A 16,086-nucleotide genomic window follows, 5' to 3' on the forward strand; every position below is an offset into this window, starting at 1 on the left:
TTCCATTTCTTTTCATTTCCATTATTCATAGTGTGTGTTGGTGGATAAAATAAAAACACATCCTGAGGCCACTTAGAGAGGGGAGCTAATTATGGTAGCCTGTGATGTAGTGTGTGTGTGTGTGCAGTTGCATGTGTGTGATTATGCTTTTGTGTGCTGATGTGAGTGTGTTTGTGCAGTGAGTGTGTGTGTGTGTGTGTGGAACATTAACTAAGCTGCCCCATTGAGCTCGCTTGAGATAAACAGGGTGGTGACTGGATAAGGCTGTTCAAGCTCAATGTCATAGAAGTCCACACTCATATTCTAATAAAGACTTATGCTATGCAAATCATATTCAAATCAGCTTAATAATCAGCTTATTTCATGTTTTTCTCTTTGCTTTTTCTATATTTGAATGTTTAATTCATTGATAGCCTTTGATATTTGTCAATGTCAAGTCCTCCAAGTACTGTAAGACGATGAAAGCATCCTCAGTGTCCTTTTCCTTCCTAGCGAGTGGAAAGGAAGTAGAGAAAATTGCAAATAGACAAAATTCCTCTTTGATTGTATATTAAAAGAGAAATGGGCCATGTAACATTTGTCAGTGTTGTTGAGATGTTTAGCCCAGTACATGCTATGATTCACTACCTTGAGTCTCGCTTTGAATTAAACTTTCCCTCCAAACTTACGAGATGAGACTGCATTTCTGTTTGGCAGTTTTCCAAGAAAGAACACGACATAATATAATCATCTATACATTTTTCATGAATATGGAATGTTTCATCATTTATATAGAAATAAACTCTCCAAATGCGAGGCTATATTAGTGAAGCTTTATGTCATATTGTTTGAGGTATGCTCGTTAAATTAAGTGTGCATAAGACGATTATAGTGTTCTGGATGAGAATCCCTGTATCAGGTATAAAGGTAAGACCCAGATGCAAACCACATCGAATAAACAATAGTTTAATATTCCAACAGGGGCAGGCAATAGACAGGTCAAGGCAGGCAGGGGTCAGTAAACCAGAGGTGGGGCAACGGTACCGGGCAGCAGGCAGGCTCAGGGTCAGGGTAAGGCAAAGGTTGGTAATACAGAGGGGTGCAAAGGTACAGGTCGGCTAAGGGTCAGGGGCAGGCAGAGTGGAAAGGCAGGCAGGCTCGGAGTCAGGACAGGCAAGGGTCAAAAACCAGGAGGGCGAGAAAAGAGAGACTGGAAAAAGCATGAGTTGAGACAAAACGCAGGTTGACTTGAACTGGCACAGACAAACAGAGAGCACAGGTATAAATACACAGGGGATAATGGGGAAGATGGGCGACATCTGGAGGGGTGTGGAGACAATCAAAAAAACAGGTGAAACAGATTAGGGTGTGACAACCTTGTAAAAAGTCTTATCAAGTACAATCTTACAGATCCTGTCTGAGGTTCAGTGTTTATCAAATCAAATGTTATTTGTCACATACACATGGTTAGCAGATGTTAATGAGAGTGTAGTGAAATGCTTGTGATTCTAGTTCCGACAATGCAGTAACAACCAACGAGTAATCTAACCTAACAATTTCACAACAACTACCTTATACACACAAGTGTAAAGGGATGAAGAATATGTACATAAGAATATATGAATGAGTGATGGTACAGAACGGCATAGGCAAGATGCAGTAGATGGTATAGAGTACAGTATATACATATGAGATGAGTAATGTAGGGTATGGAAACATTATATTAAGTGGCATTGTTTAAAGTGGCTAGTGATACATTTTTACATACATTTTTCCATTATTAAAGTCGCTGGAGTTGAGTCAGTATGTTGGCAGCAGCCACTCAATGTTAGTGGTGGCTGTTTAACAGTCTGATGGCCTTGAGATACAAGCTGTTTTTCAGTCTCTCAGTCCCTGCTTTGATGCACCTGTACTGACCTCGCCTTCTGGATGATAGCGGGGTGAACAGGCAGGGTGGTTGTTGTCCTTGATGATCTTTATGGCCTTCCTGTGACATCGGGTGGTGTAGGTGTCCTCGAGGGCAGGTAGTTTGCCTCCAGTGATGCGTTGTGCAGACCTCACTGCCGTCTGGAGAGCCTTTACGGTTGTGGGTGGAGCAGTTGCCGTACCAGGCGGTGATACAGCCCGACAGGATGCTCTCAATTTTTTTATTGTTGTTTATCACTGAGGGGCAGGCATGTAGCTGCTGTAAATTGCTGAATTTAACAGCTTTCATATTCAAATGCATCAGACAGAAAACAGCATGATTCCCGATCGGTTTGTTTAGAGTCCAGACACACCAAGGTCTTTACTTTTCAAAGTAAAAACAACAGACTACATTGAGTATTTTTTTTACCACCACTTTTTCATCAGAAATAATCAACTATTATACTTGGAATACTTATTGAATCATTCATTTTAATTGTCCGCACCGTGCCAGTATAAAACAGCACATTCAGCTGTGGCAGACAGATATAGAGAGGGTACACAATTGATGTTGAGAAGCTTTCCCCCCCGAGGAACATAATGATACCTTACATTGACTTCTTAAAGAAGTATACTTGATTACCTTCAACCCCTGACTGACCTGGAGGGAAATCATGTCTTTGATAGAGCTAGAATCTTACTCTGTGTTGAAGTTCTCAGTCACAGCCACAACCAGTACAGGTACATCTGCCTATCTCTATCTACCTATCAAGTCCACCACATTAAGCTGAGAGCTTAATCTCAGCTTTAGAGAGGTGATTTGGGCCAGGCCAATGACCCATGTCTTCATTCATTGGACTGACTTCTTTACAGGCCCATTGTGACCGACTCTTCCAATCAGTCCAACATCGGTGTGGGATAATGCCGTCTTCCTGGTTGTATGAGAGACACTCCAGTGGAATTCATTTCCTGTTTGTGTTCACCTTGTTTCTTTGCTTCAATGGTAAGCCCTGAACTCTATACCCGTGTACCACATGAAGGCAGGATTGTATAGAGGAGATCTGTATAATATCTTTATATTACATGGATCCTCATTTAGGTAACATTATATTCCTATCCACATCCAATATACAATATATCTCTATATCAGGAAAGAGTAATTGAAAAACATTGGCTTGCTTTAACAGCCAGCTGAAGGTCATGATGAGAGGTTACCAGAGCAAAGAATAGAGAGAGGTTTTTGCTTTTGCGTACTAGTCTATTTTAAAAGATTGGTAGAAGGAACACCTGGGTGTTTGTTTGCTCCATGGAGATTTAGATTAAATCTTGATTTTGTTTGAGAATGCGTGGGCGGATCATTTACATCCTCCCATGATCCCCCACAACCACTTTTCTGGGTTGTCTGATATTTCAGGTGAGCCGACCTCGAAAGACTAAACGATGAGAAAACAAAGCATATTTAAAAAAATCATGTCTCTACTGATTATGTTGAATCTGACTGTTACTTTTCTCTATCCTTTTCCTCTCTTGGTGACGAGATTTCAATTGTATTTCTTTAGACACTGATGTCTATGATGGTTAAATACGGATTAGAAAAACAGACTAAAGCACTTAGGAGTCTTCATCTGACGGACAGAAGATAATGGAAGGTCTCTGAGACGTGGTCGTTATGTTAAGGCTATAAAAAGCTGCAATTATAAGCATTGTCATTGACTGACACAGGCACTGGTCACAAACATACAATGAATCACTGCTCACAAAAAGATACAATGACACTCAAGGATTTTTTATAACGTTTTTGTGGATCCAGATGATGGTTTATGATTGAAACCTACCATTGAACAATATATTGTGCCACAGTCAGTGTAATTGTGTTTCATATATTGATGCTGCAATGCACTTTGTACAGACAAAATAGCTGAAGTAATATATCTTTTGATGAACATAGAGAATAGAGAATGAATTGTGAACATAAAAAACATTATGATTGAAACGACTCTCCCTCTGTGCTTTTTGTTCTTAAATGCCAATGCTTTTTTTGCTATGTTGCTCACTGTTTTAGCCAACAGACATTATTATTATTTTTTAGACAAGATACGTTTTTTTTTTGTCTTTTCAAAAATAAGATAGATCTAAAGATGCAAGTCTCTTCCTTCTCAGTCTCTATCTTTTCCCTCTGCCAGGTCTGAGTGTTCCTCTTCAGGCTGGGCTCCCTAGTTCCAATATAATTGGAGCTATAGCTTGTTTTTTTATTTGTATGCTTCTCTTGGTGAGCAGTCATGCATTTGGTCTCAATCGCACATCTGCAAAAATGAAATAGGATTCATTTTAGTTCTTAGCTGGCAATTCCTGAGATGCAGTTTCAGTCATGTGCACAAACTGTCCCAGAATCTTGTGATTTTCTACTGATAGAGATAGATTGCAATAAAACCCCAAAAATGAATAATGCCATGTTAGCTATACAATGTTAATAAAGTAAAATGACATAGTTTTGAAATGGCAACCATTCCTATCCTCAGTATACCTTTTCAGGAATGGCTATTACATTTTTTAAATAACCCTAATTTATATTATAGTGAGTGTGGAAATTGAGCCTGGAAATATTATCTACCTTCCTTATGAAATATGGTTACGCACATTATTGAATTACATTTCATATTACACCCACGATCTTCTTTTCCTTTGAGTTGATATTCCGTATAGCTGTTAAAAGTGGGAAGTCTCAATCTGACAAATCACAGGATGCACTCTTCCTTTTAGAGGTTCATTTCAGAAGCCATTGACTTCCTTCCTGGCAGAGAACAAGGACAATGGGATGATTGAATAAAATGGCTACGAGCTGATCCTTTCTGACACCTTATCAATTTACAGGCAACAGCATTTTATCTGTCGGTGAGGAAAAAGGTGTAAGGGGTGCTATTACAGGGGGAGACTTCTAATAATGTTCCCTCTATCTTTTGTGTTGCTAGAAGTAGAGTATGTTTCACAACTGGCTATGCACCTTACAGGGCTCATGCTTTAGACTAAAGCAACTAGACACTGCAAAACATTAAACTGGATGGGGCAATGGTTAGAGACAGCGAGGACAACCGTTTTAATGGGGGAACAATGTTTCTAACAATGAGACTTAACTTTGAGCATACATTGCATTCAGAAAGTATTCAGACCTTTTCCCTTTTTCAATTATTTTTACTTTACAGCCATATTCTAAACTGGATTAAATGAATGTTTTTCCTCATCAGCCTACACACAATACCCCATAATTACAGGTTTTCAGAAAACAGAAATAGCTTATTTACATAAATATTCAGACCTTTTGCTATGAGACTCAAAATTGAGCACAGGTTCATCATGTTTCCATTGATCATACTTGAGATGTTTCTACAACTTGACTGGAGTCCACCTGTGGTAAATTCAATTGATTTGGAAAGGTCCCACAGTTGACAGTGCATGTCAGAGCAAAAACCAAGCCATGAGGTCGAAGGAATTGCCCGTAGAGCTCCGAGACAGGATTGTGTCGAGGCACACATCTGGGGAAGGGTACCAAAACATTTCTGCAGCATTGAAGGTCCCCAAGAACACAGTGGCCTCCATCATTCTAATATGGAAGAAGTTTGGAACCACCTAGACTCTTCCTAGAGCTGGCCGCCCAGCCAAACTGAGCAATCGGGGGAGAAGTGCTCATGGTCACTCTGAAAGAGCTCCAGAGTTTCTCTGTGGAGATGGGAGAACCTTCCAGAAGGACAACAATCTCTGCAGCACTCCACCAATCAGGCCTTTATGGTAGAGTGGCCAGACAGAAGCCACTCCTCAGTAAAAGGCACGTGACAGCCCGTTTGAAGTTTGCCAAATGGCACCTAAAGGACTCTGACCATGAGAAATAAGGTTCTCTGGTCTGATGAAACCAAGATCTCGTTGGCCTGAATGCAAAATGTCACATCTGGAAGAAACCTGGCACCATCACTATGGTGAAGCATGTTGTAGGGATGTTTTTCAGCGGTAGGGACTGGGAGACTAGTCAGGATCGAGGGAAAGATGAACGGAGCAAAGTACAGAGAGATCCTTGATGAAAACCTTTCAACAGGACAACGACCCTAAGCACACAGCTAAGAAAACGCAGGTGTGTCTTCGGGACAAGTCTCTGAATGTCCTTGAGTGACCGAGCAAGAGCCCGGACTTAAACCCGATCGAACATCTCCGGAGAGACTTGAAAATAGCTGTGCAGTGACGCTCCCCATCCAACCTGACAGAGCTCGACGAATGGGAGAAACTCCAAAAATACAGGTGTGCCAAGCTTCAATAATCATACCCAAGAATACTCGAAGCTGTAAGAGCTGCAAAAGATGCTTCAACAAAGTACTGAGTAAAGGGTCTGAATTCTTATGTCAATGTAATGTCAGTTTATTTTATTTTATACATTTGCAAAAATGTCTAAAAACCTGTTTTGCTTTGTCATTATAGGATATTGTGTGTGGATTGATGAGGAAAAAATGTATGTAATCCATTGTAGAATAAGGCTGTAAAGTAACAAAATGAGGAAAAGGGGAAGGGGTCTGAATACATTCCGAATCCACTGTATACGTGGGGTATTCTCTGAGGTTTGCTTGCTAGAACTCAAAACTTATCTTCCACTTTGCCTTGCCACACATAAATGATTGCGTAATCCCTCTTGGCTGGGGAATATGACGAGCAAAGGCTCTGCTGTAAGGGCAAGGCTGCTTGAGAGCTGTCCAGGTTCCTGACTTCTCTAGCCTCTGTCTTCTGGTGGTGCTGAACAGACAGCTTGACTTCTCTGCATGTTGATCGACACCCTCTACATACAGAATCTGGACTAAGGTGGTGCCTAGCAGTGGTTCAAGGAGAGACTGTTTATAGTGGTAAAATACACCAGACTAAACTATCATAAATGTTCAATAGCATAGGGAGCAGAAGAGGAAGTCCTTCACTGGTTGTTATCTTAGCCAGATAATTGCAGTTGTCTTATATAAGGAATACATGGAAAGGAGATTCTTGATTTTTGTAATTACATCATCCATTATCATTTAAAAAAAAAAAACATTACATTTTTTTATAAAACAATGCAACTAGTCTTATTTAATTGTTACAAATTACGACAATAAGATTACAAATTCAGAACTGTCGATGCTTCTACTTTTCATGTATTAGCCAACAGGAAAACACCAATGGGCTTTAAAATGGATATATGGCTAAGCTCACAACCGGACTGGACTTCTTCTTCTGCTCCTTTTGTAACCTGATTCAATAATTGTTACTTGTGATCGCAGAGGGATAATTATTGTCTACCATCCTCTGCAGATCAAGATAGGTTAACCCTGATAGCCACTAGCAACTGATATACTTTAATATCCATAGTGTCTCTATTGACTACTGTATCACAATAGGCACAAATTGACTAGGAGCACTAAGGAAAAACACCCATGTCTCAGGACACTCCATACGAGGTCACAAAGGAAACATCCTCCATAAGACATGACAGAATCAGAGCTGTGTGTCTCCAGCACGAGCATGACTGATCCGGAGACACAGCACTTCAGAATGTGGGCTGCATCTCTCTCTCTTACTTCTCTCGCTCTCTCTTCTCTCTCTGTGTCTCTCTCTCTCTCACACTGTCTCTCTCACTCGCACTCTCTCACTCGCGCTCTCTTACTCTCTCTGATGAGGAGCTGAGGCACAATATGGAAGAAACTAAAGTGTTCCAGTCCATTGTCCAACCCCTAAGGACAGCGGTAGTCTCAACGCATCCTGGTCATGAAGAATTACCTGTCCAAATGCATCCCACTCTCACAGAAAAATGCATCTCCAAACTCTATTGTTTCACTGAAATACAAATGTTTTCTGTTACAAAAGCTTTGTCTAATGGCGGATTTAAGCATAATTAGCTCAAAAGGGTTTCAAAAGAATGGGAATGAGGGTTTTGACAAAACTTGGCTATAGGCTACAGACACAATGTTAGCTAGTGTGAAATTATTAGAGAAAAACATGCTACACATCGCACATGGCATTGCTATGGTAACATCCATGGGTGCCTGTTTGCCAGAATGTAGGACTTCAGACTTGAAGAACCGTGGCTAGAGAGAAATGACTAGAGAAAAATATGCTACACATCACACATAGAATTGCTATGGTATGGCTGCTCGAATGTAGGAATTCAGACTCGAAGAACTTTTCACATGTCACATGTCATCACTACAGCTGCCTTTTTACTAGTATCAAACCCATCCAGATGTCTGTTATGATTGATGGGTTTTACACTGAGCATATACTGTTGCTTTTGACAAGAGGTTAGTGTTAAGTAACACAGCTGAATCTTATGTTTATGTTCCTACAGTAGATCTACAGTAGATGCCAATATCTTTATGGTAAATGTGTGTTTAAGGCATTTGTTTTTTATAAAGGCAGTTATAAGGAGCCATTACAAAATAATATTTAACAGGTCCTGCAATGTATTATACATGTACAGTTGGTATAGAAAGTCACCTCCCGCTTTCAAAATGTTAACCTTTTGTTGCCTACCAGCCTGAAATGAAAACACATTAAATTAGATTTTTTTCCCTGGCTTTATTTACACTCAGTAACCCACAATATTCAAGTGAGAGAAAAAAACAACTGAAAATGAATTAAAAGTAAAACAGTAAAATACCGTATTTGGATAAGTGAACACTCCCTCTTAGAATTGCAATTGCAAACTTGCTGAGGTATAACCAATCACCTTCCAGATCACATATCACATATAATTGGCTTCCAACTGTCATCAATTGTAGTGACTTTGATTAGTTCAGAATAAGGTTAAGAACATTATTGAGAAGTGGAAGGTGTTTGGCACCACCCAGACCCTACATAGATCAGGCCTCCCCTCCAAACTGGATGACCGAGCAAGGAGGAGACTGATCAGAGACTCTTCCAAGAAGCCAATGGCGACTTTGAAGGAGCTTCAGGCCTTTATGGCAAAGACTGGTCAATGTGTGCATGTGACCACAATATCACAAGCGCTCCAAAAATCTGGCCTCTATGGGAGGGTGGCAAGAAAAAAAACACTCCTCAAAAAAAGCCACATCAAGTCTCTTTTGAGCTTTGCCAAAATGCACATTGTAGAGTCTGAGGCCAAGTGGCAAAATGTGCTGTGGTCAGATGAGACCAAAATTGAACTTTTTGTCATGAACGCAAAACGATATGTCTGGCGATGACCGAGTACATCTTTCCACCCAAAGAACATGATGCCTACAGTAAAGCACGGTGGGTGGCAGCATCCTGTGAGGATAGAATTCTTGAGGATAACCTGCAGGCCTCTGCTGGGAAGTTGAAAATGGGAAGACGGTTCACGTTTCAACGTGAACATGTTTTCAAAGAGACCCATGGCTGTAATTCAAGCGAAAGGTGGATCCACCATATATTACCCCAGGGGGGTGTTCACTTATCCAAATAGGGTATTTTACTGTTGAAATGTTAATACATTTTCAGTGTTTTTTTTCAGTTTATTTTTCACTTGGATATTGTGGGTTACTGTGTGTAAATACAGCCGGAAAAAGTCTGCTTTTATGTGTTTTCATTTCAGGCTGTGAGGCAACAAAAGGTGAACATTTTGAAAGGGGGTGGTGACTTTCTATACCCACTGTAGACCTTTAGTGCAATGAGATGTTGTGGAGGTCTTTACAGCAGGTCTTATAATGTGATTAAAGGTTGTATCATTGGACGGTACACAGGTGGCTCAGAGAATGTGATACCGCTCCCATTCCACAGACCTATGTGCAGTATCCTGTCACTGTGTACGTCAAGATAACCTGAACATTGTCTTACATTGCATGCATATGCTCTCTCAATTAGATACCAAGTCGACTCATGAATTGTTCATGAAAAGCATACTGTATATGCCAGGCCAGGCATCATTTACATTTAATTCACAAGACGTGTTCTTTGAATCTATGTTCTGCCTCAAAGAGAAACGTGGCATTTCTTTGGTCATGTAAATCTTGCATCTTCTTGGCAATATACAAAATTCATAATACATTAGGTATTTTTAGATCCTTGATTTGATGTGCTGTGTAAACTGTATTCTCTCATCACCTCGTCATGGTAAACTGGGATTCTTTTGAACCGCAAAACGTTCTTGTACGTTTGTACCAAATTTTCCTGTACATCTCAGCACAAACAGAGATCATTTTTCTATAAACATGTGGTTCCAACTCCCCGGTCCTCCTCCCCATCTCCCACTGTAAGAAGTGAGTTTAGCAGTCATTTGGTTCAATAATTTTCTCTCTAATGACCAGCTTTCCGCATCAGCCCAGTCTGCCGCCGTAACTCAGTGGAAAAGAGCAGATGATTGATTTAGATAAGGCACATTGTGGTTTTCCATACTGCCTTATTTGCACAGCAAACTCCCTCTGTGTCTTGGAACCACAGCAAATTGGTTACATTTGTGTACGCTCACAGTCACAGCAGACTGACTAACACTTTATAGGCTTGAATAATTAAACTGGCACATTTACACGGAAACATGGTCTGTATTTAGAGTGAACGTCCTTGATTGTATTTCTAAACTTTTAATTATTTTCTGTATGTCATAACTGTTTTTTTTTTTTTTATCTCAAAGCCCAACGTAATCCCAGAGGGATTCATGAGTTAGAGTAAGATCTGCCCCACAAACATTCTCACCTAAAATTACATTCCAGATGGGGATTTTTTAAAATGTTGTACATTTTTTGCTCACATACAAAGTCACATTTTGTCATTGTGCCAAGTTTCAGGATCCTGGCCTAATATTTACTGGTTTTAAGACAGTTGGATGGTTTTAATGGTTTCAGATACGGATTATTGATCAGTTGTCATAGAGAATTTAAAAGACAGCTTTTGTGGAAAATGAAGCCGAGGTCTGCTAGGCCTACTTCCTACCTAAGACCTCATGAGAGGAAAACTTTTCAACATTTTAGCATTTGATCATTCAAATGTGGTGTGTATTTGTTTCAATTGGTTAATTGGATGGATTTTTGATTTTCTATGGGTACTGTATGCAATAATTCACTAATGTATCACACTACATTTGTACTACCGAACAATATGGACGCCCTGGCCCCTGGGTGCCATTTGCCTGGTCACAGTTAGAGTTCATAACATTTTTGGTTTAGGCTCAAAACAAGTGTTGGCCAAAAAGAACACACACACACACACACACACACACACACACACACACACACACACACACACACACACACACACACACACACACACACACACACACACACACACACACACACACACACACACACACACACACAACCACTCACAACCCCTCACACTCACACAAAGGTGATCTACAGAGCAAACATATTCAGGAGCAAAAGTAGCAAAACTCCAACAGGCTAGAAACATCCTGGATGTTACTTCTTTACAGTAACTTACCCCCCAACACAAAGATAGACAAACACATAACAACCAAACATACACAGAATAATAAAGAAATCCTAATAAAACAATTGTATAATATGCAGTCACAGATAATGCAGTTCACACTTTGACTATGGCCAATATTCACGTAGAAAATAGAATATACATCAACTCGGCAAAAAAAGAAACGTCCCTTTTTCAGGACCCTGTCTTTCAAAGATAATTCGTAAAAATCCAAAGTACTTCACAGATCTTCATTGTAAAGGGTTTAAACACTGTTTCCCATGCTTGTTCAATGAACCATAAACAATTAATGAACATGCACCTGTAGAACGGTCGTGAAGACACTAACAGCTTACAGACGGTAGGCAATTAAGGTCACAGTTATGAAAACTTAGGACACTAAAGAGGCCTTTCTACTGACTCTGAAAAATACCAAAAGAAAAATTCCCAGGGTCCCTGCTCATCTGCGTGAATGTACCTTAGGCATGCTTCAAGGAGGAATGAGAACTACAGATGTGGCCATGGCAATAAATTGCAATGTCCGTACTGTGAGACGCTTAAGACAGTGCTACAGGGAGACAGGACGGACAGCTGATCGTCCTCGCAGTGGCAGACCACGTGTAACAACACCTGCACAGGATCGGTACATCTGAACATCACACCTGCGGGACAGGTACAGGATGGCAACAACAACTGCCCGAGTTACACCAACGCACAATCCCTCCATCAGTGCTCACTGTCTGCAATAGGCTGAGAGGGGCTGGACTGAGGGCTTGTAGGCCTGTTGTAAGGCAGGTCCTCACCAGACATCATTGGCAACAATATCGCCTATGGGCACAAACCCACCGTCGGAGGCATGAGACAGGACTGGCAAAAAGTGTTCTTCACTGACGAGTCTCGGTTTTGTCTCACCAGGGGTGATAGTCGGATTTGCGTTTATCGTCGAAGGAATGAGCATTACACCGAAGCCTGTACTCTGGAATGGAATCGATTTGAAGGTGGAGGGTCCGTCAATCTCAACGCTGTGCGTTACATGGAAGACATCCTCCTCCCTCATGTGGTACCCTTCCTGCAGGTTCATCCTGACATGACCCTCCAGCATGACAATGCCACCAGCCATACTGCTCGTTCTCTGCATGATTTCCTGCAAGACAGGAATGTCAGTGTTTTGCCATTGCCAACAAAGAGCCCGGATCTCAATCCCATTGAGCACGTCTGGGACCTGTTGGATCGGAGGGTGAGGGCTAGGGCCATTCCCCCCCAGAAATGTCCGGGAACTTGCAGGTGCCTTGGTGGAAGAGTGGGATAGCATCTCACAGCAAAACTGGCAAATCTGGTGCAGTCCATGAGGAGGAGATGCACTGCAGTACTTAATGTAGCTGGTGGCCACACCGGATGACGACTTTTGATTTTGATCCCCCCTTTGTTCAGTGTCACATTATTCAATTTCTGTTTGTCACATGTCTGTGGAACTTGTTCAGTTTATGTCTCAGTTGTTGAATCTTGTTATGTTCATACACACATTTACACATGTTGAATTTGCTGAAAATAAGCGCAGTTGACAGTGAGAGGACATTTCTTTTTTTGCTGAGTTTATTTACAGTTCCAATGCTATTACATTTTCACCGGCTTGCAAAAACTCACAAAACACATCCCAAATATCATGAAACTCTGGGGCTTTCTTTTTCACTATATAAGTTCATTTTCCAAGAGCCAGGCTTGATGTTAATTATTTTAACATCTTATGGCCAGGGGCAGTATTGAGTAGCTTGGATGAATAAGGTGCCCAGAGTAAACTGCCTGCTCCTCAGTCCCAGTTGCTAATATATGCATATTACTAGTATATTTGGATAGAAAACACTGAAGTTTCTTAAACAGTTTGAATGATGTCTGTGAGTATAACAGAACTCATTTGGCAGGCAAAAACCTGAGAAAAAATCCAACCAGGAAATGGGAAATCTGAGGTTGGTCAATTGTCAACTCAGCCCCTATTGAAGATACAGTGGGATATTGGTCATGTTGCACTTCCTAAGGCTTCCACCAGATGTCAACCATCTTTAGAAACTTGTTTGAGGCTTCTACTGTAAAGGAGGGGCTCATAAGGGCTCCTTGAGTCAGTGGTCTTGCAGAGTGCCACGAGCTGGTCACGCGCATTCACATGAGAGGTAGCTTGCGTTCCATTGCTTTTCTACAGATAACGGAATTGTCAAGGTTTGGACATTATTGAAGATTTATGTTAACAACATCTTGAAGATTGATTCTATACATCGTTTGACATGTTTCTACGGACTGTAACGGAACATTTTGACATTTCGTCTGCTCCTAGTGAACGCGCATTGTGACTTTGGATTTGTTTACAAAACACGCAAACAAAAGTAGCTATTTGGACATAAATGATGGACATTATCGAACAAATCAAACATTTATTGTGGAACTGGGATTCCTGGGATTGCATTCCGATGAAGATCATCAAAGGTAAGTGAATATTTATAATGTTATTTCTGACTTCTGTTGACTGCACAATATGGCGGATATCTTTTTGGCTTGTTGGGTCTCTGAGCGCCGTACTCAGATTATTGCATGGTTTGCTTTTTTCCATTAAGCTTTTTAGAAATCTGACACAGCATTTGTATTAAGGAGACGTTTATCTAAAGTTCCATGTGTAACATTTCTATTTTCATCAACATTTATAATGAGTATTTCTGTAAATTGATGTGGCTCTGTACAATCCATAACGCACCAGTGTATAATGAGATATTTTTATATAAATATGAACTTTATCGAACAAAACATACATGTATTGTGTAACATGAAGTCCTATGAGTGTCATCTGATGAAGATCATCAAAGGTTAGTGATTAATTCTATCTCTATTTCTGATTTTTGTGACTCCACTCTTTGGCTGGAAAAATGGCTGTGTTTTTCTGTGACTTGGCTCTGACCTAACATAATCATTTGTGGTGCTTTCGCTGTAAAGCCTATTTGAAATCGGACACGGTGGTGGGATTAACGTCAAGATTACCTTTAAAATTGTATAAGATACTTGTATGTTTGAGGAATTGTAATTATGAGATTTCTGTTGTTTGAATTTGGCGCCCTGCACTTTCCCTGGCTGTTGTCATATCAATCCCGTTAACGGGATCTCAGCCATAAGAAGTTTAACCAATGACCAAGTGAGGGGGAACTGACATACTTCCAGTGGCGAGCAATTGGACATCTAGCTTGTAATAGACAGAGATCAACCATTTTATTGAATCCATGCTTCAAGATTGTTTTGATCACGCGGACTGGGATATGTTCCGGGTAGCCTCTGAGAATAATATTGATGAATACATGGATACGGTAACTGAGTTTATCAGAAAATGTATAGGAGATGTACCCACTGTGACTATTAAAACCTACCCAAACAAGAAACCGTTGATAGATGGCAGCATTCGCACAAAACTGTAAGCGCAAACCACCGCATTTAACCATGGCTAGGTGGAATATGGCCAAATACAAACAGTGTAGTTATTCCCTCCATCAGGTAATCAAACAGGCAAAATGTCAGTACAGAGAGAAAGTGGAGTCGAAATCCAATGGCTCAGACGTGATGGGGTCTACAGACAATCACGGACTACAAAGGGAAAACCAGCCATGTCACAGACACCAACGTCTTGCTTCCGGATAAGCCAAACACCTTTTTTTCCCGCTTTGAGGAAAACACAGTGCCCCCGACGCAGCCAGTTACCAAGGACTGTGGGCTCTCATTCTCCTTGGCCGACTTGAGTAAGACATTTAAGTATGTTAACCCTTGCAAGGCTGCAGGCCCAGATGGCATTCCTGGCCGCGTCCTCAGAGCATGCACAGAACAGCTGGCTGGAGTGTTTACAGACATATTCAATCGCTCCCTATCCCAGTCTGCTATACCCACATGCTTCAAGATGTCCACTATTGTTCATGTACCCAAGAAAGAAAAGGTATCTAAACTATATTACAATCGCCCTGTAGAACTCACTTCTGTCATCATGAAGTGCTTTGAGAGTCTAGTCAAGGATCATATCACCTCTACCTTACCTGACACCCTAGACCCACTGGGCGCCAAAGACTTGGATGTCGATTAAGGCAGGCCCCCGCACCTCTCTGATTCAGAGAGGGTTAAACACATTTCAGTTGAGGGCATTCAGTTGTACAACTGACTAGGTATGCCCCTTTCCCTTTCCAACTTCAATGTCATTACCGCCCCAATAGATCCACATACGATGCAATTGCCATCGCACTGCCCTATGCTGTTCATTGACTATAGCTCAGCATTCAACGCCATAGTACCCTCCAAGCTCATCATTAAGCTCGGGGCCCTGGTTCTGAACCCCGCCCTATGCAACTGGGTCCTAGACTTCCTGACGGGCCGCTCCCAGGTGGTGAAGGTAGGAAACAACACCTCCACTTCACTAATCCTCAACACAGGGGCCCCACAAGGGTGTGTGCTCAGGCCCCTCCTGTACTCCCTGTTCACCCATGAGTGCGTGGCCACGCACACCTCCAACTCAATCATCAAGTTTGCAGATGACACAACAGTAGTAGGGCTGATTACCAATAATTACGAATTACGAAGAAGGGGCAACAGGCTGGGAACTCTGAAAAAAACAAGGGTGAATCATGATAACGTTAGTGATCTTCAGGTGGTAGGTCTAGAAAGAGGCCTGATTTCCCGACTTACAATTTCGAGTTGAATGACCATTCAAATCATATTATCCCATTTTTTTCCAGAGTTCCCAGTTGTCTTGAACTCATTGAAGTCAGATTAGCCTGTTCCGAGTTA

The sequence above is a fragment of the Oncorhynchus clarkii genome, chromosome 24 (genome assembly GCF_045791955.1).
Source record: "Oncorhynchus clarkii lewisi isolate Uvic-CL-2024 chromosome 24, UVic_Ocla_1.0, whole genome shotgun sequence".
NCBI lineage: Eukaryota > Metazoa > Chordata > Actinopteri > Salmoniformes > Salmonidae > Oncorhynchus > Oncorhynchus clarkii.